This window comes from Myotis nattereri (assembly GCF_964212035.1).
Source record: "Myotis nattereri genome assembly, chromosome: 21".
Classification (NCBI taxonomy): Eukaryota; Metazoa; Chordata; class Mammalia; order Chiroptera; family Vespertilionidae; genus Myotis; species Myotis nattereri.
Genome location: NC_138097.1, coordinates 18,325,672 through 18,349,618, shown reverse-complemented (window position 1 = coordinate 18,349,618; position 23,947 = coordinate 18,325,672). Strand labels below are relative to the sequence as shown.

Here is a 23,947-nt window from a genome sequence, read left to right as displayed (position 1 = left end):
AACCTGCAATTATTCCCGGATTCTCCCTACCAAATGGGGCCCAACCTGAGCCGCACCCGCCCCAAGTGCTTGACCTCACCGCTGTTCCCCACTGGCTAGGGCCCTCTGGCCTCCCTGCAGTACCCGCCCCCAAGCCAGCAATTAGTCCAGCTCTCCTGCGTTCGCAAACACACCCCGCCCACAGCCCTGGTCCAGCCTATCCCTGTTGTCTGCCACCCCCGAATGTCTAATATCTGGTCTATTCCCGCCTCCAGCACTTGGTCCCGCCCAGAGCCCTGGTTCAGCCTATCGGCGTTGCCTGCCACCTCCGGATATCCGAGATCAGATCTAGTCCAGCCCCGTAACGCTTGGTCCCGCCTATGGCCCTGGACCAGCCTATCCACGTTGTCGCATACCCATTTGTTCCCGCCCATTCCATTCTTCCAACCTATCGGTGCTGACTGCAAGCCCCGGATATCCGAACTCCGGATTAGTCCCGCCTCCACCTTTTGGTACCGCCTATAGCCCTTGTCTAGCCTATCCGCGTTGTCTGCCACCCCGGAATATCCGGCATCAGGTCTAGTCCCGCCCACTAGTACTTGGTTCCGCCTATAGCCCTGATCCAGCCTATCGGCATTGTCCGACACCACGCATATACGGGCTCTGCCTTAGCGGTGCCCCAGCTCTTAGCCCCGCCCACACTTGGTCCCGCCTCTCCGCGTTTCCAAATACTCTTGGCTTCCGGGTCCAGCTATAGCCCCGCCCCTGGCCCGCTGAGTGACGGCTTCCGTATGGGATCCCTAAGGTCGCTGCTCAAAGTGCAGTTTCACACACTGACCCCGCTTTGGCGTTCGCATTGTAAGCAGCAAATACAGGTGATTTTGATCACTTGGTAGGGAACGTTATCTTACAAAATATTGCCTGCTACACTTCTCCCCTCGGCACGCCCATTCCCCCCAAGCCCGCTAATCAGGGCCTGGTAACGAAACCGGAAGTCAACATGACAGCCCGCGGGTGCGGGAGGGGCTTTCGCCGCGCTGTACTGAGTCTGCGCGTGCCGCCCTTGCGTCATTCGGCCGCGACCAGGTTCTGCTCTTCCGCTTGGCGCGGTCCCTGGTCCCGGCGGGCGGTTGCCGGGACTGGAGCTTGCCCCGGGCTACTTGTCCTCGGGGCTCCCCATGGAGCAGACGGCGCGCTCGGCTGCAGCCCCGGACGCTCGCAGCTCCCACTGGACGGCGACGGAGGCGCTGGCCGCGCGAGCGCAGGGGAGGTCGGCCCCCTCGGCCTGTGTGAGGGTGTGAGCGGCGGTGACCAGAGCGGAAGCCCGCTGTGCGGTCGGCCAGCCCACGGGGTGAGTCCGCCACTCGGTTTCCCTTTGAGGCGGGTGCGGGCGGGCCTTCCCGTCTCGGATCCGGGACACCGTGGCCCCTGTCGGCCCTGGGCCTCAGGTGTCGCTCCCGGGACAATGCCTTCCAGCTGTTGCCCTCACAGCCGCATCCTCCCAGCCCGCTCTCCCTGCCCCTTCGCTTCCAACTCTCCTGCCCACTCCCCTTCTCTCCTCTCGCCTCCCTCCTTCGGCCGCGCATCTGCGTTCTGGGTGGCGCTGGAGAGGCGCGCGCAGGGCGGGGGGTGGCGGGGACCCTGGTTGCCGAAGGGCTCGGGCACAGGGAGCGTGTTTTAGGGGAATCAGCGTGGTCCCTGGGCTTCCTGTCTTTTCTCCATCCCAAGCCCGCACCGCGCGCACACATAGCGTAACAGACGCGGAGGTCATCCTGCCATCTGGCGCACCCCAAATTTGGCGAGTGAGTTCGGGAAGCGACGGCGTGTCCGTGTCGTGTCATCGCGTGTGTAGGTGGCTGGGGCTGCCCGGCTCTCCAGGCTGGGGCGAGGGGCACCTGCCCCCACCCTGCGATCCCCATCCCTGCCCAAACCTTCTAGACTTTCTGCGGGTTTCCCTCCCACTCTGGGCCTGGGCTCGGAGGCAGGGAAAGAGGGCGCCCAAATTGTGGGCTCCCTTCTCAGGGGCCACCGATACCGCCTGCAGGAGCTCAAACCCCAATTGGGCTCCATTATGTAACAACCGAATGTAACGGGTAGCCCGGCGGCCTGTGGGCGCGATTTCCATCATTGGGTGATAAGGATCACACATTAGATTTCTTCAAAGCCATGGGGGTTTGCTTGCTTTCTTTTTTTCAGAGGAGGTATGTGTGCTAGATTGCCCAGGGCTGGTGTGACAACTGTCAAAAGTTGGACATCAAAGGAGCGAATATTATTCAGTGACCAGAGCAACTGTCTGTTTAAATCAGAAGTTCTTAATTACCGCAGGACAAAGCTAGGAAAGAGGTTGCGGCTCAGATGGGAGTGGCACTCTCACCCGGTCTGAACTTTATATGTAAACACGTGGTCAGTTGGCCACATCATCTCAGGTTGTTTTTTCTCTTAAGTATATTTTTATTGATTTTAGAGAGGAATGGAGAGGGAGAGATAGAAACATCAATGATGAGAGAGAATCATTGATCCGCTGCCTCCTGCACGACCTTGAACCTGCAACCCGGGCACGTGCCCACCCCCACCGGAATGAACTCAGGACCCTTCAGTCCACAGGCCGACGTTCTATCCACTGAGCCAAACCAACCAGGGCTTGGGTTCTTAGAGATTTCCATCCTCCCAGTTCTGGACTAGGCCCTGGGGAGCCCCCTCTGTCACTGAAGGGACTAAGGTTTCCTGGACAGAAATGTGGCGATTGTGGATGGTTTGTGACCCATAAAACGTGGAGGTGGCTGTTCTGGCTTCGATATGTAATTATGCAAAGCTCTTTCCATCAGAAAGGGAGGATCTGTGTCCAGGAGAGAGAAAAGTAACATTTGGGGTTTTTTCTGTTTGTTTGTTTTTTATTGTTTTAGTGCTTAAAGTATTACAAAAAGTATTACATATGTCTCCTTCCCCACCGCCCTTGACAATACCCTGGCCTCCCCTACCCCCCAGTGTCTTATGTCCATTGGTTATGCTTATATGCATGCATACAAGTCCTTCGGTTGATCTCTTACCCCACTCCCTCCTGCCCCCCAACCCTCCCCGGCCTTCCCACTGCAGTTTGACAATCTGTTTGAGGCAGCTCTGCCTCTGTATCTATTACTGTTCAAAAGTTTATAATGGTCTCTATTATCCATGAATGAGTGAGATCATGTGGTATTTTTCCTTCATTGACTGGCTTATTTCACTTAGCATAATGCTCTCCAGTTGCATCCATGACGTTGCAAATGGTAAGAGTTCCTTCCTTTTTAGAGCAGCATAGTATTCCATCGTGTAGATGTACCACAGTTTTCTAATCCATTCATCTACTGATGGGCATTTAGGCTGTTTCCAGATCTTGGCTATCGTGAATTGTGCTGCTATGAACATATGGGTGCATATATCCTTTCTGATTGGTGTTTCTGGTTTCTTGGGTTATATTCCTAGAAGTGGGATCACAGGGTCAAATGGGAGTTCCATTTTCAGGTTTTTAAGGAAACTCCATACTGTCTTCCATAGTGGCCGCACCAGTCTGCATTCCCACCAGCAGTGCACAAGTGTTCCTTTTTCTCCACATCCTCTCCAGCACTTGTCGTTTGTTGATTTGTTGATGATAGCCAGTCTGACAGGTGTGAGATGGTACCTCATTGTTGTTTTGATTTGCATCTCTCGGATGATTAGTGACTTTGAGCATGTTTTCATATGTCTCTTGGCTTTCTGAATGTCCTCTTTTAAAAGGTGTCTATTTAGATCCTTTGCCCATTTTTTGATTGGATTGTTTATCTTAAGTAACATTTGTTTTAACACAGGTTTGATGGGGGGAGATGGATACATACAAACAGTGGCCAGGCCGCCCAAAGTATTTTTTTCGAGAGAAATTAAAATAATGATGAGGAGATTTAGTAAATTCATCATAGCAACACGGCCCCACCTAGGCACAGAAGGGAGAGGAGGGGAGAAGGGAGGGGAGAAGAGGGGAGGGAAGGGTTCAGGCTTCCGCCAGCACCTGGGGACCTGGGCCTGTGCTTGGGAATGAGGGGGAGTCATTTCCCGCTGACACAGGGTGGGGTGTGCTGATGCAGGGTGGGGTGCGGCTCTGTCTACTCGTGGCCCACTTGGTGCCCAGCGGGAATTGTGGTCCTGGCAGGAATCGGGAGCCCAAGTCCTGGGCTGAGATGGGAGAGGGGTGGGCAAAGCCTACCCTCCCCCAAATGGTGTCTATGGAATTATTTGGCAGGAGACATTTTAACAAAAAGCCACCCTCCCATCCCCTTTCCCTTTGGTGCCCTCAAACCCCCAGGTTTTAGGGATCCCCAGAAAGGCAGTGGGAAGGGGTGCCAGGGAGGGAAGCAGGCCTGAGTGATGGGGGAGGCGGGTGAGCCTGAGGCCAGGCCAGAGACATTAACAGTGGGGCAGCTTCCAGCAGCTAAGGCTGCCCCAGCTCCTATGCAAAAGGTTACATTTTTGTTAAAAAAAATAATAATAATAATATAAGATCCAGCCAGCATGAATCAGTGGTGAAACACCAACCTAGGAACCGGGTTCTGGGATCGATCCCCTGTGTGGGGTGTGCAGGAGGTAGCCGATCCATGGTTCTCATTACTGATGTTTCTTTCTCTCCCCAAGACCTCTAAACCAGGAACCCCAGGGTGGGGCAGGAGGCAACAACGCAAAGTCACAGGATGCCGGTGACCTCCAGGTGCATTGTGGGGCCCTGGGAGCTGAGGACACGTGAGTAACCTTTCTCTGTCCCAGTCGCTCTTTACAACTAACTAAATAGTTACATACATAAATTTGCAAACTGGAATCTAGGGCTTCACAAACCTTGAGAGAATAACCAGCCTCCATGTTTTAAAGCAAAGAAAGCCCAAAACAGTCCAAACGCCCCCGGCCGCGCCTGATCCGAGCTTGGAGCGTCTTATGGCTGCTGGAGCGCCCAGCCCTCTGCCCCTGAATAATCCAGACCCAAACCCTGGCCTGGACCCCCATGCGACCCTCCTGGCTGGCCCGAGTCAGGGGACCTGCATGCACCGTGATGTGCATCAGTGCATCCCCCACCACACCCCCTCCGCATGGGAAACTGTGTTCCCTGTGGGTGTGGAAAGTCTCCACGGCTGCTGGCAGAGGCGGCTCCATGGGGTGCGAAATCCCACGGGAACCCCATGTGTTAGCGTTCTGACCTTGTCTGACTTTTTTCCCCCCAATCATGACACTAACTACTCCAGGCCAGGCAACGCCTTTTATTCCCATTTTGAAAGGACGGTAAATGCAATCTTCTTTTATTTCAACATATTTTTATTGATTATTTACAGAAAGGATGGGAGAGGGATAGAGAGTAAGAAACGCCGAATAGCAGCCTCCTGCACACCTTAGAGGACGTAGCTTAGCTTAGATACAGTAGCCTAGGTTAGGGAGGCAGACGAGACCAATGCTGCCTTATGTAGCTTAGCTTGGGCTAGAGTAGCTGAAGGACCTTAGAGGAACCTACATTAGCTTAGCTTAGCTTAGCTTAGCATAGAGTAGCCTAGGTTAGGGAGGAAGACCAGACCATTGCAGGCTTAGCCTCGCTTAGCTTAGGCTAGAGTAGCTGAGGGACCTTAGAGAACCTAGTTTAGCTTAGCTTAGCATAGAGTAGCTTAGGTTAGGGAGGCAGACGAGACCATTGCAGGCTTAGCATAGCTTAGCGTAGGCTAGAGTAGCTGAGAGACCTTAGAGGACCTAGCTTAGGTTAGCTTAGCATAGAGTAGCCTAGGTTAGGGAGGCAGACGAGACCATTGCAGGATTAGCCTCGCTTAGCTTAGGCTAGAGTAGCTGAGGGACCTTAGAGGACCTAGTTTAGCTAAGCTTAGCATAGAGTAGCCTAGGTTAGGGAGGCAGATGAGACCATTGCACGCTTAGCCTAGCTTAGCTTAGGCTAGAGTAGCTGAGGGACCTTAGACGACTTAGCTTAGCTTTGCTTAGCTTAGCCTAGAGTAGCTTAAGTTAGGGAGGCAGACGAGACCATTGCAGGCTTAGCATAGCTTAGCGTAGGCTAGAGTAGCTGAGGGACCTTAGAGGACCTAGCTTACCTTAGCTTAGCATAGAGTAGCCTAGGTTAGGGAGGCAGACGAGACCATTGCAGGATTAGCCTCGCTTAGCTTAAGCTAGAGTAGCTGAGGGACCTTAGAGGACTTAGCTTAGCTTTGCTTAGCTTAGCCTAGAGTAGCCTAGGTTAGGGAGGCAGACGAGACCATTGCAGGCTTACCTTAGCTTAGATCTGGCTAGAGTAGCTGAGGGACCTTAGAGGACCTAGTTTAGCTTAGCTTAGCATAGAGTAGCCTAGGTTAGGGAGGCAGACGAGACCATTGCACGCTTAGCTTAGCTTAGCTTAGGCTAGAATAGCTGAGAGACCTTAGACGACTTAGCTTAGCTTTGCTTAGCTTAGCATAGAGTAGCCTAGGTTAGGGAGGCAGACGAGACCATTGCAGGATTAACCTAGCTTAGCTCTTGCTAGAGTAGCTGAGGGACCTTAGAGGACCTAGCTTAGCTTAGCTTAGCATAGAGTAGCCTAGGTTAGGGAGGCAGACGAGACCATTGCACGCTTAGACTAGCTTAGCTTAGGCTAGAGTAGCTCAGGGACCTTAGAGGACTTAGCTTAGCTTTGCTTAGCTTAGCCTAGAGTAGCTTAGGTTAGGGAGGCAGACGAGTCCATTGCAGGCTTAGCATAGCTTAGCGTAGGCTAGAGTAGCTGAGGGACCTTAGAGGACTTAGCTTAGCTTTGCTTAGCTTAGCCTAGAGTAGCCTAGGTTAGGGAGGCAGACGAGACCATTGCAGGTTTAGCCTAGCTTAGCTTAGGCTAGAGTAGCTGAGGGACCTTAGAGGACCTAGCTTAGGTTAGCTTAGCCTCGAGTAGCCTAGGTTAGGGAGGCAGACGAGACCATTGCAGGTTTAGCCTAGCTTAGCTTAGGCTAGAGTAGCTGAGGGACCTTAGAGGACCTAGTTTAGCTTAGCTTAGCATAGAGTAGCCTAGGTTAGGGAGGCAGACGAGACCATTGCACGCTTAGCTTAGCTTAGCTTAGGCTAGAGTAGCTGAGAGACCTTAGACGACTTAGCTCAGCTTTGCTTAGCTTAACTTAGCTCTGGCTAGGGTAGCTGGGGGACTCTAGAGGACTTAGCTTAGCTTTGCTTAGCTTAGCCTAGAGTAGCTTAGGTTAGGGAGGCAGACGAGACCATTGCAGGCTTAGCATAGCTTAGCGTAGGCTAGAGTAGGTGAGGGACCTTAGAGGACCTAGCTTAGGTTAGCTTAGCATAGAGTAGCCTAGGTTAGGGAGGCAGACGAGACCATTGCAGGATTAGCCTCGCTTAGCTTATGCTAGAGTAGCTGAGGGACCTTAGAGGACCTAGCTTAGGTTAGCTTAGCATAGAGTAGCCTAGGTTAGGGAGGCATTCGAGACCATTGCAGGATTAGCCTCGCTTAGCTTAGGCTAGAGTAGCTGAGGGACCTTAGAGGACTTAGCTTAGCTTTGCTTAGCTTAGCCTAGAGTAGCCTAGGTTAGGGAGGCAGACGAGACCATTGCAGGCTTACCTTAGCTTAGATCTGGCTAGAGTAGCTGAGGGACCTTAGAGGACCTAGCTTAGCTTAGCTTAGCATAGAGTAGCCTAGGTTAGGGTGGCAGACGAGACCATTGCAGGCTTAGCATAGCTTAGCTTAGGCTAGAGTAGCTGAGGGACCTTAGAGGACCTAGCTTAGCTTAGCTTAGCATAGAGTAGCCTAGGTTAGGGAGGCAGACGAGACCATTGCAGGATTAGCCTCGCTCAGCTTAGGCTAGAGTAGCTGAGGGACCTTAGAGGACTTAGCTTAGCATAGCGTAACCTAGGATAGGGAGGCAGACGAGACCATTGCAGGATTAGCCTAGCTTAGCTCTTGCTAGAGTAGCTGAGGGACCTTAGAGGACCTAGTTTAGCTTAGCTTAGCATAGATTAGCCTAGGTTAGGGAGGCAGACGAGACCATTGCACGCTTAGCTTAGCTTAGCTTAGGCTAGAATAGCTGAGAGACCTTAGACGACTTAGCTTAGCTTTGCTTAGCTTAGCATAGAGTAGCCTAGGTTAGGGAGGCAGACGAGACCATTGCAGGATTAACCTAGCTTAGCTCTTGCTAGAGTAGCTGAGGGACCTTAGAGGACCTAGCTTAGCTTAGCTTAGCATAGAGTAGCCTAGGTTAGGGAGGCAGACGAGACCATTGCACGCTTAGACTAGCTTAGCTTAGGCTAGAGTAGCTCAGGGACCTTAGAGGACTTAGCTTAGCTTTGCTTAGCTTAGCCTAGAGTAGCTTAGGTTAGGGAGGCAGACGAGACCATTCCAGGCTTAGCATAGCTTAGCGTAGGCTAGAGTAGCTGAGGGACCTTAGAGGACTTAGCTTAGCTTTGCTTAGCTTAGCCTAGAATAGCCTAGGTTAGGGAGGCAAACGAGACCATTGCAGGCTTACCTTAGCTTTGATCTGGCTAGAGTAGCTGAGGGACCTTAGAGGACCTAGCTTAGGTTAGCTTAGCCTCGAGTAGCCTAGGTTAGGGAGGCAGACGAGACCATTGCAGGTTTAGCCTAGCTTAGCTTAGGCTAGAGTAGCTGAGGGACCTTAGAGGACCTATCTTAGGTTAGCTTAGCATAGAGTAGCCTAGGTTAGGGAGGCAGACGAGACCATTGCACGCTTAGCCTAGCTTAGCTTAGGCTAGAGTAGCTGAGGGACCTTAGAGGACTTAGCTTAGCTTTGCTTAGCTTAGCCTAGAGTAGCTTAGGTTAGGGAGGCAGACGAGACCATTGCAGGCTTAGCATAGCTTAGCGTAGGCTAGAGTAGCTGAGAGACCTTAGAGGACCTAGCTTAGGTTAGCTTAACATAGAGTAGCCTAGGTTAGGGAGGCAGACGAGACCATTGCAGGATTAGCCTCGCTTAGCTTAGGCTAGAGTAGCTGCGGGACCTTAGAGGGCCTAGTTTAGCTTAGCTTAGCATAGAGTAGCCTAGGTTAGGGAGGCAGACGAGACCATTGCACGCTTAGACTAGCTTAGCTTAGGCTAGAGTAGCTGAGAGACCTTGGACGACTTAGCTTAGCTTTGCTTAGCTTAGCATAGAGTAGCCTAGGTTAGGGAGGCAGACGAGACCATTGCAGGATTAGCCTCGCTTAGCTTAGGCTAGAGTAGCTGAGGGACCTTAGAGGACCTAGCTTAGCTTAGCTTAGCATAGAGTAGCCTAGGTTAGGGAGGTAGACGAGACCATTGCATGCTTAGACTAGCTTAGCTTAGGCTAGAGTAGCTCAGGGACCTTAGAGGACTTAGCTTAGCTTTGCTTAGCTTAGCCTAGAGTAGCTTAGGTTAGGGAGGCAGACGAGACCATTGCAGGCTTAGCATAGCTTAGCGTAGGCTAGAGTAGCTGAGGGACCTTAGAGGACTTAGCTTAGCTTTGCTTAGCTTAGCCTAGAATAGCCTAGGTTAGGGAGGCAGACGAGACCATTGCAGGCTTACCTTAGCTTAGATCTGGCTAGAGTAGCTGAGGGACCTTAGAGGACCTAGCTTAGTTTAGCTTAGCATAGAGTAGCCTAGGTTAGGGTGGCAGACGAGACCATTGCAGGCTTAGCATAGCTTAGCTTAGGCTAGAGTAGCTGAGGGACCTTAGAGGACCTAGCTTAGCTTAGCTTAGCATAGAGTAGCCTAGGTTAGGGAGGCAGACGAGACCATTGCAGGATTAGCCTCGCTTAGCTTAGGCTAGAGTAGCTGAGGGACCTTAGAGGACCTAGTTTAGCTAAGCTTAGCATAGAGTAGCCTAGGTTAGGGAGGCAGATGAGACCATTGCACGCTTAGCCTAGCTTAGCTTAGGCTAGAGTAGCTGAGGGACCTTAGACGACTTAGCTTAGCTTTGCTTAGCTTAACTTAGCTCTGGCTAGAGTAGCTGGGGGACCTTAGACGACTTAGCTTAGCTTTGCTTAGCTTAGCCTAGAATAGCCTAGGTTAGGGAGGCAGACGAGACCATTGCAGGCTTACCTTAGCTTTGATCTGGCTAGAGTAGCTGAGGGACCTTAGAGGACCTAGCTTAGGTTAGCTTAGCCTCGAGTAGCCTAGGTTAGGGAGGCAGACGAGACCATTGCAGGTTTAGCCTAGCTTAGCTTAGGCTAGAGTAGCTGAGGGACCTTAGACGACTTAGCTTAGCTTTGCTTAGCTTAACTTAGCTCTGGCTAGAGTAGCTGGGGGACTCTAGAGGACTTAGCTTAGCTTTGCTTAGCTTAGCCTAGAGTAGCTTAGGTTAGGGAGGCAGACGAGACCATTGCAGGCTTAGCATAGCTTAGCGTAGGCTAGAGTAGCTGAGGGACCTTAGAGGACTTAGCTTAGCTTTGCTTAGCTTAGCCTAGAATAGCCTAGGTTAGGGAGGCAGACGAGACCATTGCAGGCTTACCTTAGCTTTGATCTGGCTAGAGTAGCTGAGGGACCTTAGAGGACCTAGCTTAGGTTAGCTTAGCCTCGAGTAGCCTAGGTTAGGGAGGCAGACGAGACCATTGCAGGTTTAGCCTAGCTTAGCTTAGGCTAGAGTAGCTGAGGGACCTTAGAGGACTTAGCTTAGCTTTGCTTAGCTTAGCCTAGAGTAGCCTAGGTTAGGGAGGCAGACGGGACCATTGCAGGCTTACCTTAGCTTAGATCTGGCTAGAGTAGCTGAGGGACCTTAGAGGACCTAGCTTAGCTTAGCTTAGCATAGAGTAGCCTAGGTTAGGGTGGCAGACGAGACCATTGCAGGCTTAGCATAGCTTAGCTTAGGCTAGAGTAGCTGAGGGACCTTAGAGGACCTAGCTTAGCTTAGCTTAGCATAGAGTACCCTAGGTTAGGGAGGCAGACGAGACCATTGCAGGATTAGCCTCGCTTAGCTTAGGCTAGAGTACCTGAGGGACCTTAGAGGACTTAGCTTAGCATAGCATAACCTAGGATAGGGAGGCAGACGAGACCATTGCAGGATTAGCCTAGCTTAGCTCTTGCTAGAGTAGCTGAGGGACCTTAGAGGACCTAGTTTAGCTTAGCTTAGCATAGAGTAGCCTAGGTTAGGGAGGCAGACGAGACCATTGCACGCTTAGCTTAGCTTAGCTTAGGCTAGAATAGCTAAGAGACCTTAGACGACTTAGCTTAGCTTTGCTTAGCTTAGCATAGAGTAGCCTAGGTTAGGGAGGCAGACGAGACCATTGCAGGATTAGCCTAGCTTAGCTCTTGCTAGAGTAGCTGAGGGACCTTAGAGGACCTAGCTTAGCTTAGCTTAGCATAGAGTAGCCTAGGTTAGGGAGGCAGACGAGACCATTGCACGCTTAGACTAGCTTAGCTTAGGCTAGAGTAGCTCAGGGACCTTAGAGGATTTAGCTTAGCTTTGCTTAGCTTAGCCTAGCGTAGCTTAGGTTAGTGAGGCAGACGAGACCATTGCAGGCTTAGCATAGCTTAGCGTAGGCTAGAGTAGCTGAGGGACCTTAGAGGACTTAGCTTAGCTTTGCTTAGCTTAGCCTAGAGTAGCCTAGGTTAGGGAGGCAGACGAGACCATTGCAGGCTTACCTTAGCTTAGATCTGGCTAGAGTAGCTGAGGGACCTTAGAGGACCTAGCTTAGGTTAGCTTAGCATAGAGTAGCCTAGGTTAGGGAGGCAGACGAGACCATTGCACGCTTAGACAAGCTTAGCTTAGGCTAGAGTAGCTGAGGGACCTTAGACGACTTAGCTTAGCTTTGCTTAGCTTAGCCTAAGGTAGCTTAGGTTAGGGAGGCAGACGAGACCATTGCAGGCTTAGCATAGCTTAGCATAGGCTAGAGTAGCTGAGGGACCTTAGAGGACCTATCTTAGGTTAGCTTAGCATAGAGTAGCCTAGGTTAGGGAGGCAGACTAGACCATTGCAGGATTAGCCTCGCTTAGCTTAGGCTAGAGTAGCTGGGGACCTTAGAGGACCTAGCTTAGCTTAGCTTAGCATAGAGTAGCCTAGGTTAGGGAGGCAGACGAGACCATTGCACGCTTAGACTAGCTTAGCTTAGGCTAGAGTAGCTGAGGGACCTTAGAGGACCTAGCTTAGGGTAGCTTAGCATAGAGTAGCCTAGGTTAGGGAGGCAGTCGAGACCATTGCCGGATTAGCCTCACTTAGCTTAGGCTAGAGTAGCTGAGGGACCTTAGAGGACCTAGCTTAGCTTAGCTTAGCATAGAGTAGCTTAGGTTAGGGAGGCAGACGAGACCATTGCACGCTTAGACTAGCTTAGCTTAGGCTAGAGTAGCTCAGGGACCTTAGAGGATTTAGCTTAGCTTTGCTTAGCTTAGCCTAGAGTAGCTTAGGTTAGGGAGGCAGACGAGACCATTGCAGGCTTAGCATAGCTTAGCGTAGGCTAGAGTAGCTGAGGGACCTTAGAGGACTTAGCTTAGCTTTGCTTAGCTTAGCCTAGAGTAGCCTAGGTTAGGGAGGCAGACGAGACCATTGCAGGCTTACCTTAGCTTAGATCTGGCTAGAGTAGCTGAGGGACCTTAGAGGACCTAGCTTAGGTTAGCTTAGCATAGAGTAGCCTAGGTTAGGGAGGCAGACGAGACCATTGCAGGCTTAGCGTAGCTTAGCGTAGGTTAGAGTAGCTGAGGGACCTTAGAGGTCCTAGCTTAGGTTAGCTTAGCATAGAGTAGCCTAGGTTAGGGTGGCAGACGAGACCATTGCAGGATTAGCCTCGCTTAGCTTAGGCTAGAGTAGCTGAGGGACCTTAGAGGACCTAGTTTAGCTAAGCTTAGCATAGAGTAGCCTAGGTTAGGGAGGCAGACGAGACCATTGCACGCTTAGCCTAGCTTAGCTTAGGCTAGAGTAGCTGAGGGACCTTAGACGACTTAGCTTAGCTTTGCTTAGCTTAGCCTAGAATAGCCTAGGTTAGGGAGGCAGACGAGACCATTGCAGGCTTACCTTAGCTTTGATCTGGCTAGAGTAGCTGAGGGACCTTAGAGGACCTAGCTTAGGTTAGCTTAGCCTCGAGTAGCTTAGGTTAGGGAGGAGGACGAGACCATTGCAGGCTCAGCATAGCTTAGCGTAGGCTAGAGTAGCTGAGAGACCTTAGAGGACCTAGCTTAGGTTAGCTTAACATAGAGTAGCCTAGGTTAGGGAGGCAGACGAGACCATTGCAGGATTAGCCTCGCTTAGCTTAGGCTAGAGTAGCTGAGGGACCTTAGAGGGCCTAGTTTAGCTTAGCTTAGCATAGAGTAGCCTAGGTTAGGGAGGCAGACGAGACCATTGCACGCTTAGACTAGCTTAGCTTAGGCTAGAGTAGCTGAGAGACCTTGGACGACTTAGCTTAGCTTTGCTTAGCTTAGCATAGAGTAGCCTAGGTTAGGGAGGCAGACGAGACCATTGCAGGATTAGCCTCGCTTAGCTTAGGCTAGAGTAGCTGAGGGACCTTAGAGGACCTAGCTTAGCTTAGCTTAGCATAGAGTAGCCTAGGTTAGGGAGGCAGACGAGACCATTGCACGCTTAGACTAGCTTAGCTTAGGCTAGAGTAGCTCAGGGACCTTAGAGGATTTAGCTTAGCTTTGCTTAGCTTAGCCTAGCGTAGCTTAGGTTAGTGAGGCAGACGAGACCATTGCAGGCTTAGCATAGCTTAGCGTAGGCTAGAGTAGCTGAGGGACCTTAGAGGACTTAGCTTAGCTTTGCTTAGCTTAGCCTAGAGTAGCCTAGGTTAGGGAGGCAGACGAGACCATTGCAGGCTTACCTTAGCTTAGATCTGGCTAGAGTAGCTGAGGGACCTTAGAGGACCTAGCTTAGGTTAGCTTAGCATAGAGTAGCCTAGGTTAGGGAGGCAGACGAGACCATTGCACGCTTAGACTAGCTTAGCTTAGGCTAGAGTAGCTGAGGGACCTTAGACGACTTAGCTTAGCTTTGCTTAGCTTAGCCTAGAGTAGCTTAGGTTAGGGAGGCAGACGAGACCATTGCAGGCTTAGCATAGCTTAGCATAGGCTAGAGTAGCTGAGGGACCTTAGAGGACCTATCTTAGGTTAGCTTAGCATAGAGTAGCCTAGGTTAGGGAGGCAGACTAGACCATTGCAGGATTAGCCTCGCTTAGCTTAGGCTAGAGTAGCTGGGGACCTTAGAGGACCTAGCTTAGCTTAGCTTAGCATAGAGTAGCCTAGGTTAGGGAGGCAGACGAGACCATTGCACGCTTAGACTAGCTTAGCTTAGGCTAGAGTAGCTGAGGGACCTTAGAGGACCTAGCTTAGGGTAGCTTAGCATAGAGTAGCCTAGGTTAGGGAGGCAGTCGAGACCATTGCCGGATTAGCCTCACTTAGCTTAGGCTAGAGTAGCTGAGGGACCTTAGAGGACCTAGCTTAGCTTAGCTTAGCATAGAGTAGCTTAGGTTAGGGAGGCAGACGAGACCATTGCACGCTTAGACTAGCTTAGCTTAGGCTAGAGTAGCTCAGGGACCTTAGAGGATTTAGCTTAGCTTTGCTTAGCTTAGCCTAGAGTAGCTTAGGTTAGGGAGGCAGACGAGACCATTGCAGGCTTAGCATAGCTTAGCGTAGGCTAGAGTAGCTGAGGGACCTTAGAGGACTTAGCTTAGCTTTGCTTAGCTTAGCCTAGAGTAGCCTAGGTTAGGGAGGCAGACGAGACCATTGCAGGCTTACCTTAGCTTAGATCTGGCTAGAGTAGCTGAGGGACCTTAGAGGACCTAGCTTAGGTTAGCTTAGCATAGAGTAGCCTAGGTTAGGGAGGCAGACGAGACCATTGCAGGCTTAGCGTAGCTTAGCGTAGGTTAGAGTAGCTGAGGGACCTTAGAGGTCCTAGCTTAGGTTAGTTTAGCATAGAGTAGCCTAGGTTAGGGTGGCAGACGAGACCATTGCAGGATTAGCCTCGCTTAGCTTAGGCTAGAGTAGCTGAGGGACCTTAGAGGACCTAGTTTAGCTAAGCTTAGCATAGAGTAGCCTAGGTTAGGGAGGCAGACGAGACCATTGCACGCTTAGCCTAGCTTAGCTTAGGCTAGAGTAGCTGAGGGACCTTAGACGACTTAGCTTAGCTTTGCTTAGCTTAGCCTAGAGTAGCCTAGGTTAGGGAGGCAGACGAGACCATTGCAGGCTTACCTTAGCTTTGATCTGGCTAGAGTAGCTGAGGGACCTTAGAGGACCTAGCTTAGGTTAGCTTAGCCTCGAGTAGCTTAGGTTAGGGAGGAGGACGAGACCATTGCAGGCTCAGCATAGCTTAGCGTAGGCTAGAGTAGCTGAGAGACCTTAGAGGACCTAGCTTAGGTTAGCTTAACATAGAGTAGCCTAGGTTAGGGAGGCAGACGAGACCATTGCAGGATTAGCCTCGCTTAGCTTAGGCTAGAGTAGCTGAGGGACCTTAGAGGGCCTAGTTTAGCTTAGCTTAGCATAGAGTAGCCTAGGTTAGGGAGGCAGACGAGACCATTGCACGCTTAGACTAGCTTAGCTTAGGCTAGAGTAGCTGAGAGACCTTGGACGACTTAGCTTAGCTTTGCTTAGCTTAGCATAGAGTAGCCTAGGTTAGGGAGGCAGACGAGACCATTGCAGGATTAGCCTCGCTTAGCTTAGGCTAGAGTAGCTGAGGGACCTTAGAGGACCTAGCTTAGCTTAGCTTAGCATAGAGTAGCCTAGGTTAGGGAGGCAGACGAGACCATTGCACGCTTAGACTAGCTTAGCTTAGGCTAGAGTAGCTCAGGGACCTTAGAGGATTTAGCTTAGCTTTGCTTAGCTTAGCCTAGCGTAGCTTAGGTTAGTGAGGCAGACGAGACCATTGCAGGCTTAGCATAGCTTAGCGTAGGCTAGAGTAGCTGAGGGACCTTAGAGGACTTAGCTTAGCTTTGCTTAGCTTAGCCTAGAGTAGCCTAGGTTAGGGAGGCAGACGAGACCATTGCAGGCTTACCTTAGCTTAGATCTGGCTAGAGTAGCTGAGGGACCTTAGAGGACCTAGCTTAGGTTAGCTTAGCATAGAGTAGCCTAGGTTAGGGAGGCAGACGAGACCATTGCACGCTTAGACTAGCTTAGCTTAGGCTAGAGTAGCTGAGGGACCTTAGACGACTTAGCTTAGCTTTGCTTAGCTTAGCCTAGAGTAGCTTAGGTTAGGGAGGCAGACGAGACCATTGCAGGCTTAGCATAGCTTAGCATAGGCTAGAGTAGCTGAGGGACCTTAGAGGACCTATCTTAGGTTAGCTTAGCATAGAGTAGCCTAGGTTAGGGAGGCAGACTAGACCATTGCAGGATTAGCCTCGCTTAGCTTAGGCTAGAGTAGCTGGGGACCTTAGAGGACCTAGCTTAGCTTAGCTTAGCATAGAGTAGCCTAGGTTAGGGAGGCAGACGAGACCATTGCACGCTTAGACTAGCTTAGCTTAGGCTAGAGTAGCTGAGGGACCTTAGAGGACCTAGCTTAGGGTAGCTTAGCATAGAGTAGCCTAGGTTAGGGAGGCAGTCGAGACCATTGCCGGATTAGCCTCACTTAGCTTAGGCTAGAGTAGCTGAGGGACCTTAGAGGACCTAGCTTAGCTTAGCTTAGCATAGAGTAGCTTAGGTTAGGGAGGCAGACGAGACCATTGCACGCTTAGACTAGCTTAGCTTAGGCTAGAGTAGCTCAGGGACCTTAGAGGATTTAGCTTAGCTTTGCTTAGCTTAGCCTAGAGTAGCTTAGGTTAGGGAGGCAGACGAGACCATTGCAGGCTTAGCATAGCTTAGCGTAGGCTAGAGTAGCTGAGGGACCTTAGAGGACTTAGCTTAGCTTTGCTTAGCTTAGCCTAGAGTAGCCTAGGTTAGGGAGGCAGACGAGACCATTGCAGGCTTACCTTAGCTTAGATCTGGCTAGAGTAGCTGAGGGACCTTAGAGGACCTAGCTTAGGTTAGCTTAGCATAGAGTAGCCTAGGTTAGGGAGGCAGACGAGACCATTGCAGGCTTAGCGTAGCTTAGCGTAGGTTAGAGTAGCTGAGGGACCTTAGAGGTCCTAGCTTAGGTTAGTTTAGCATAGAGTAGCCTAGGTTAGGGTGGCAGACGAGACCATTGCAGGATTAGCCTCGCTTAGCTTAGGCTAGAGTAGCTGAGGGACCTTAGAGGACCTAGTTTAGCTAAGCTTAGCATAGAGTAGCCTAGGTTAGGGAGGCAGACGAGACCATTGCACGCTTAGCCTAGCTTAGCTTAGGCTAGAGTAGCTGAGGGACCTTAGACGACTTAGCTTAGCTTTGCTTAGCTTAGCCTAGAGTAGCCTAGGTTAGGGAGGCAGACGAGACCATTGCAGGCTTACCTTAGCTTTGATCTGGCTAGAGTAGCTGAGGGACCTTAGAGGACCTAGCTTAGGTTAGCTTAGCCTCGAGTAGCTTAGGTTAGGGAGGAGGACGAGACCATTGCAGGCTCAGCATAGCTTAGCGTAGGCTAGAGTAGCTCAGAGACCTTAGAGGACCTAGCTTAGGTTAGCTTAACATAGAGTAGCCTAGGTTAGGGAGGCAGACGAGACCATTGCAGGATTAGCCTCGCTTAGCTTAGGCTAGAGTAGCTGAGGGACCTTAGAGGGCCTAGTTTAGCTTAGCTTAGCATAGAGTAGCCTAGGTTAGGGAGGCAGACGAGACCATTGCACGCTTAGACTAGCTTAGCTTAGGCTAGAGTAGCTGAGAGACCTTGGACGACTTAGCTTAGCTTTGCTTAGCTTAGCATAGAGTAGCCTAGGTTAGGGAGGCAGACGAGACCATTGCAGGATTAGCCTCGCTTAGCTTAGGCTAGAGTAGCTGAGGGACATTAGAGGACCTAGCTTAGCTTAGCTTAGCATAGAGTAGCCTAGTTTAGGGAGGTAGACGAGACCATTGCACGCTTAGACTAGCTTAGCTTAGGCTAGAGTAGCTCAGGGACCTTAGAGGACTTAGCTTAGCTTTGCTTAGCTTAGCCTAGAGTAGCTTAGGTTAGGGAGGCAGACGAGACCATTGCAGGCTTAGCATAGCTTAGCGTAGGCTAGAGTAGCTGAGGGACCTTAGAGGACTTAGCTTAGCTTTGCTTAGCTTAGCCTAGAATAGCCTAGGTTAGGGAGGCAGACGAGACCATTGCAGGCTTACCTTAGCTTAGATCTGGCTAGAGTAGCTGAGGGACCTTAGAGGACCTAGCTTAGGTTAGCTTAGCCTCGAGTAGCCTAGGTTAGGGAGGCAGACGAGACCATTGCAGGTTTAGCCTAGCTTAGCTTAGGCTAGAGTAGCTGAGGGACCTTAGAGGACCTAGTTTAGCTTAGCTTAGCATAGAGTAGCCTAGGTTAGAGAGGCAGACGAGACCATTGCATGCTTAGCTTAGCTTAGCTTAGTCTAGAGTAGCTGAGAGATCTTAGACGACTTAGCTTAGCTTTGCTTAGCTTAGCATAGAGTACCCTAGGTTAGGGAGGCAGACGAGACCATTGCAGGATTAGCCTCGCTTAGCTTAGGATAGAGTAGCTGGGGACCTTAGAGGACCTAGCTTAGCTTAGCTTAGCATAGAGTAGCTTAGGTTAGGGAGGCAGACGAGACCATTGCACGCTTAGACTAGCTTAGCTTATGCTAGAGTAGCTCAGGGACCTTAGAGGATTTAGCTTAGCTTTGCTTAGCTTAGCCTAGAGTAGCTTAGGTTAGGGAGGCAGACGAGACCATTGCAGGCTTAGCATAGCTTAGCGTAGGCTAGAGTAGCTGAGGGACCTTAGAGGACTTAGCTTAGCTTTGCTTAGCTTAGCCTAGAGTAGCCTAGGTTAGGGAGGCAGACGAGACCATTGCAGGCTTACCTTAGCTTAGATCTGGCTAGAGTAGCTGGGGACCTTAGAGGACCTAGCTTAGCTTAGCTTAGCATAGAGTAGCCTAGGTTAGGGAGGCAGACGAGACCATTGCACGCTTAGACTAGCTTAGCTTAGGCTAGAGTAGCTCAGGGACCTTAGAGGACCTAGCTTAGCTTAGCTTAGCATAGAGTAGCCTAGGTTAGGGAGGCAGTCGAGACCATTGCCGGATTAGCCTCACTTAGCTTAGGCTAGAGTAGCTGAGGGACCTTAGAGGACCTAGCTTAGCATAGCGTAACCTAGGTTAGGGAGGCAGACGAGACCATTGCAGGATTAGCCTAGCTTAGCTTAGCCTAGAGTAGCTGAGGGACCTTAGAGGACTTAGCTTAGCTTTGCTTAGCTTAGCCTAGAGTAGCCTAGGTTAGGGAGGCAGACGAGACCATTGCAGGCTTACCTTAGCTTAGATCTGGCTAGAGTAGCTGAGGGACCTTAGAGGACCTAGCTTAGGTTAGCTTAGCATAGAGTAGCCTAGGTTAGGGAGGCAGACGAGACCATTGCACGCTTAGACTAGCTTAGCTTAGGCTAGAGTAGCTGAGGGACCTTAGAGGACCTAGCTTAGCTTTGCTTAGCTTAGCCTAGAGTAGCTTAGGTTAGGGAGGCAGACGAGACCATTGCAGGCTTAGCATAGCTTAGCGTAGGCTAGAGTAGCTGAGAGACCTTAGAGGTCCTAGCTTAGGTTAGCTTAGCATAGAGTAGCCTAGGTTAGGGAGGCAGACGAGACCATTGCACGCTTAGCCTAGCTTAGCTTAGGCTAGAGTAGCTGAGGGACCTTAGACGACTTAGCTTAGCTTTGCTTAGCTTAGCTTAGCTCTGGCTAGAGTAGCTGAGGGACTCTAGAGGACTTAGCTTAGCTTTGCTTAGCTTAGCATAGAGTAGCCTAGGTAAGGGAGGCAGACGAGACCATTGCAGGATTAGCCTAGCTTAGTTTAGCCTAGAGTAGCTGAGGGACCTTAGAGGACTTAGATTAGCTTTGCTTAGCTTAGCCAGAGTAGCCTAGGTTAGGGAGGCAGACGAGACCATTGCAGGTTTTGCCTAGCTTAGCTCTTGCTAGAGTAGCTGAGGGACCTTAGAGGACCTAGCTTAGCTTAGCTTAGCATAGAGTAGCCTAGGTTAGGGAGGCAAACGAGACCATTGCACGCTTAGCCTAGCTGAGCTTAGGCTAGAGTAGCTGAGGGACCTTCGACGACTTATCTTAGCTTTGCTTAGCTTAGCCTAGAGTAGCTTAGGTTAGGGAGGCAGACGAGACCATTGCAGGCTTAGCATAGCTTAGCGTAGGCTAGAGTAGCTGAGGGACCTTAGAGGACCTAGCTTAGGTTAGCTTAGCATAGAGTAGCCTAGGTTAGGGAGGCAGACGAGACCATTGCAGGATTAGCCTCGCTTAGCTTAGGCTAGAGTAGCTGAGGGACCTTAGAGGACCTAGCTTAGCTTAGCTTAGCATAGAGTAGCCTAGGTTAGGGAGGCAGACGAGACCATTGCACGCTTAGACTAGCTTAGCTTAGGCTAGAGTAGCTGAGGGACCTTAGAGGACTTAGCTTGGCATAGCGTAACCTAGGTTAGGGAGGCAGACGAGACCATTGCAGGATTAGCCTCACTTAGATTAGTCTAGAGTAGCTTAAGTTAGGGAGGCAGACGAGACCATTGCAGGCTTAGCATAGCTTAGCGTAGGCTAGAGTAGCTGAGAGACCTTAGAGGACCTAGCTTACCTTAGCTTAGCATAGAGTAGCCTAGGTTAGGGAGGCAGACGAGACCATTGCACGCTTAGACTAGCTTAGCTTAGGCTAGTGTAGCTCAGGGACCTTAGAGGACTTAGCTTAGCTTTGCTTAGCTTAGCCTAGAGTAGCTTAAGTTAGGGAGGCAGACGAGACCATTGCAGGCTTAGCATAGCTTAGCGTAGGCTAGAGTAGCTGAGGGACCTTAGAGCACCTAGGTTAGGTTAGCTTAGCATAGAGTAGCCTAGGTTAGGGAGGCATTCGAGACCATTGCAGGATTAGCCTCGCTTAGCTTAGGCTAGAGTAGCTGAGGGACCTTAGAGGACCTAGCTTAGCTTTGCTTAGCTTAGCCTAGCGTAGCTTAGGTTAGGGAAGCAGACGAGACCATTGCAGGCTTAGCATAGCTTAGCTTAGGCTAGAGCAGCTGAGGGACCTTAGAGGACCTAGCTTAGGTTAGCTTAGCATAGAGTAGCCTAGGTTAGGGAGGCATTCGAGACCATTGCAGGATTAGCCTCGCTTAGCTTTGGCTAGAGTAGCTGAGGGACCTTAGAGGACTTAGCTTAGCATAGCGTAACCTAGGTTAGGGAGGCAGACGAGACCATTGCAGGATTAGCCTAGCTTAGCTTAGCCTAGAGTAGCTGAGGGACCTTAGAGGACTTAGATTAGCTTTGCTTAGCTTAGCCTAGAGTAGCCTAGGTTAGGGAGGCATCGAGACCATTGCAGGCTTAGCCTAGCTTAGCTTATGCTAGAGTAGCTGAGGGACCTTAGATTACCTAGTTTTGTTTAGCATAGCGTAGCCTAGATTAGGGAGGCTGACGAGACCATTGCACAGCTACGATAGGGAGGTAGACGAAACCTTTTTGACTTAGCTTAGCTTTGCTTAGGCTAGAGTAGGTCCCTCAGCTACTCTAGCCTAAGCTAAGCTACGCTAGGTCCGCAATGGTCTCTTCTGCCTCCCTAACCTAGCTACTTTGTGCTAAGCTAAGCTAAGCTACACTAAGTCCTCTAAGGTCCGTCAGCTACTCTAGCCTAAGCTAATCTTAGGTACGCTGTGTTCTCTAAGGTCGCTTAGCTACTCTAGCCTAATCTAAGCTACCTAAGTTTGCAATGGTCTCGTCTGCCTCCCTAACCTAGGCTACTCTAGGCTAAGCTAAGCTATGCAAGGTCCTCTAAGTTCCCTCAGCTACTCTAGCCTAAGCTAAACTTAGCTACGCTAGGTCCTCTGTGATCTCTCAGCTACTCTAGCCTAACCTAAGCTACGCTAAGTCCGCCATGGTCTCCTCCGCCTCCCTAAGTAGACTACTCTAGGCTAAGCTAAGTAATGTCTGCCATGGTGTCATGTGCCTCAGTGACCTTGACTCCTCTAGGGTAACCTATCCTATGGCAGGTATCAAAGGTCCCTTTGCTATTCTATGGAATGCTAAACTTAGCTAGGTCTGCAATGGTGTCGTGCCTCACTAGCCTAAGGTTACTGTAGGTTAAGGTAGTTCCTCGAAGGTCTAGTCTCTCTCACTAACCTACAGTACCCTGTGCTGGGTTAAGCTAAGCTAGGTCCTTGAAAGTCTCATCTTCCTCACTAACCTGTATTCCTCTAGGGTACGCTTAGCTCTGCTAGTGCCTCAAAGGTCTCTTCTCCCTCACTGAGCTAAGATACTCTAGGTGAGGTCCTCGAAGGTCTAATCTCCCTCACTCTTCTAAACCATGCTATGCTAAGGTACGCTAATGTCAGGAAAGAGTGTACTAGTGTCTTAAAATTATACCTTTCCCAGCTGGCGTGGCTCGTGTTTGAGTGTCTACTTCTGAACCAGGAAGTTAAGGTGGATTCCTCTTCAGAGCTCCTGCTGGTTTTGATGGCTGGGTCCCCATTCCATGAGCACAGGATGCAACCAATCAGTGCTTCTCTCTCTGCATTGATGTTTCTATTTCTCTTCCTCTCCCTTCCTCTCTGAAATTAATTAAAAAATTTAAAAAAATATGAAGATGCTGGTGTATTTTTAGACAAGATCTTATTTTTCTAACCCCCAGGAAATCCCTGTCATTCAAGTGGATTTACCTTTGCTTAGTCTGTAACCATCGCCGGTCAATGTCCCGCTGTGTTCAGAAGGGGAAACTTGTCTTTGATGTCCTCTCTTTCTGTAGGTGCCAATTACTGTTCCCCGAGCCTGGAGAGCAGGGTGATCGGACAGCCACTGCCTTCTTCAAACAACATCCGTTTTGTCTGTGTGGGAAGAGTCCATCTTTATTTCATCAGTTTCAGCTGTCACTCATAAAACGATCCCTAAATACCAACTCAACACATACAAATCCATCAACGACTATGCTTGTAAATCAGTCCTATCAACAGGCATTCGTTGAGCACATTCCTGGGTCCTAAGTCCTTGCATGTCATGGAGCCTTGGAAAGCAAGCTGGTCAGATGACATCCCCAATCTCATAAATGATGAAACCGGCGTCCGGGTGACCTACTCAAGCTGATATTGTGAGTGTTCAGATTCCAGACCCTGGCTTCTCCCACTATTTCTCTACCTGAGGTTGGGTGAGGGCCTTGGTGTTGACCAGAAGCGCAGAGAAAGAATCCTGAAATCAGATGACCAATGGTTTCAAGACTGGCTCTGTTGATTGTTATGGTGTGGCCTAGGGCAAATTTCTTAATGACTTAGTCTCAAATGACTCATTTGTATTGTTATCATAGTTTCATACCTCAATAAAAGTATACTTTAAAAAAATCCATATCTGTAGAATTGCACCTGTGAGAAACTAGGGTTTGCAAGTCAGTTTCCCTAGCCAAAAGGTCGCTTTTATAAGGAGAATCATGTGCTTATTCCCTCAGGAAATCCCAGAATTGAGCAAAGATCACAAGCCAGGCTCAGTAACTACATGTGAAATAAACTGATGGAGGAGGAAGGGTCGTTCACAAAACCGGAAGGTGGACATCCTATGTCATCTCTTAAGTCTGCTAGAGAATAGGGGGTCCAGTAAGAAGTTTTGGGGGTGGGGAAGGCACTAACACAGTCTGGAAGAATGGGCTCACACCCCCTGGAACAGAATTCCTGAAGAGAATCGTGTCCCAGTCAACATTTCCTCACACAAGCCTCTCAGGAGAGCCGCCGCTTTGTCTCCGTCTACGTTACTGATCTTAATCCCAGGCGGAAATCCCTGCTTCTGCTTCCAAACCAGGCGGAGCCAAGTCTGATGGGAGGACAAATGCTTGCCTGCCTCGTTGTCTCCGATAGGGAGACTTCCCTGTCACCCAGGTTCTCGGGACTCTCACTGGCACTGACCCCAGAACTGCCCCTTTGGAGGGTGTGGAGGAAAGGGGGGACCCAGTCACTGCCTCCCAGCTCACCTGCTCCTCCAGGGAAACCGCTCCTTCTACTTGGCAGGTCCCCTGAGGCACATGCTTGCCCCCTACTGCCCTGGCTTTTCAGGGCACTGGGATTACAACTGTCTCCCGTGCGATCCTCACCAGGAATTCTACCC

General features: G+C 50.5%; 1 long non-coding RNA gene across 1 annotated transcript; it reads left to right on the top strand.

Annotated features, from left to right (window-relative positions):
- Nucleotides 1-1,053: 1,053 nt before the first annotated feature.
- On the top strand, nt 1,054-23,947 carry LOC308535766. Its single transcript, XR_013997297.1, has 3 exons — nt 1,054-1,330; nt 4,618-4,722; nt 22,608-23,947. It is a non-coding gene; the product is annotated as an uncharacterized lncRNA (long non-coding RNA).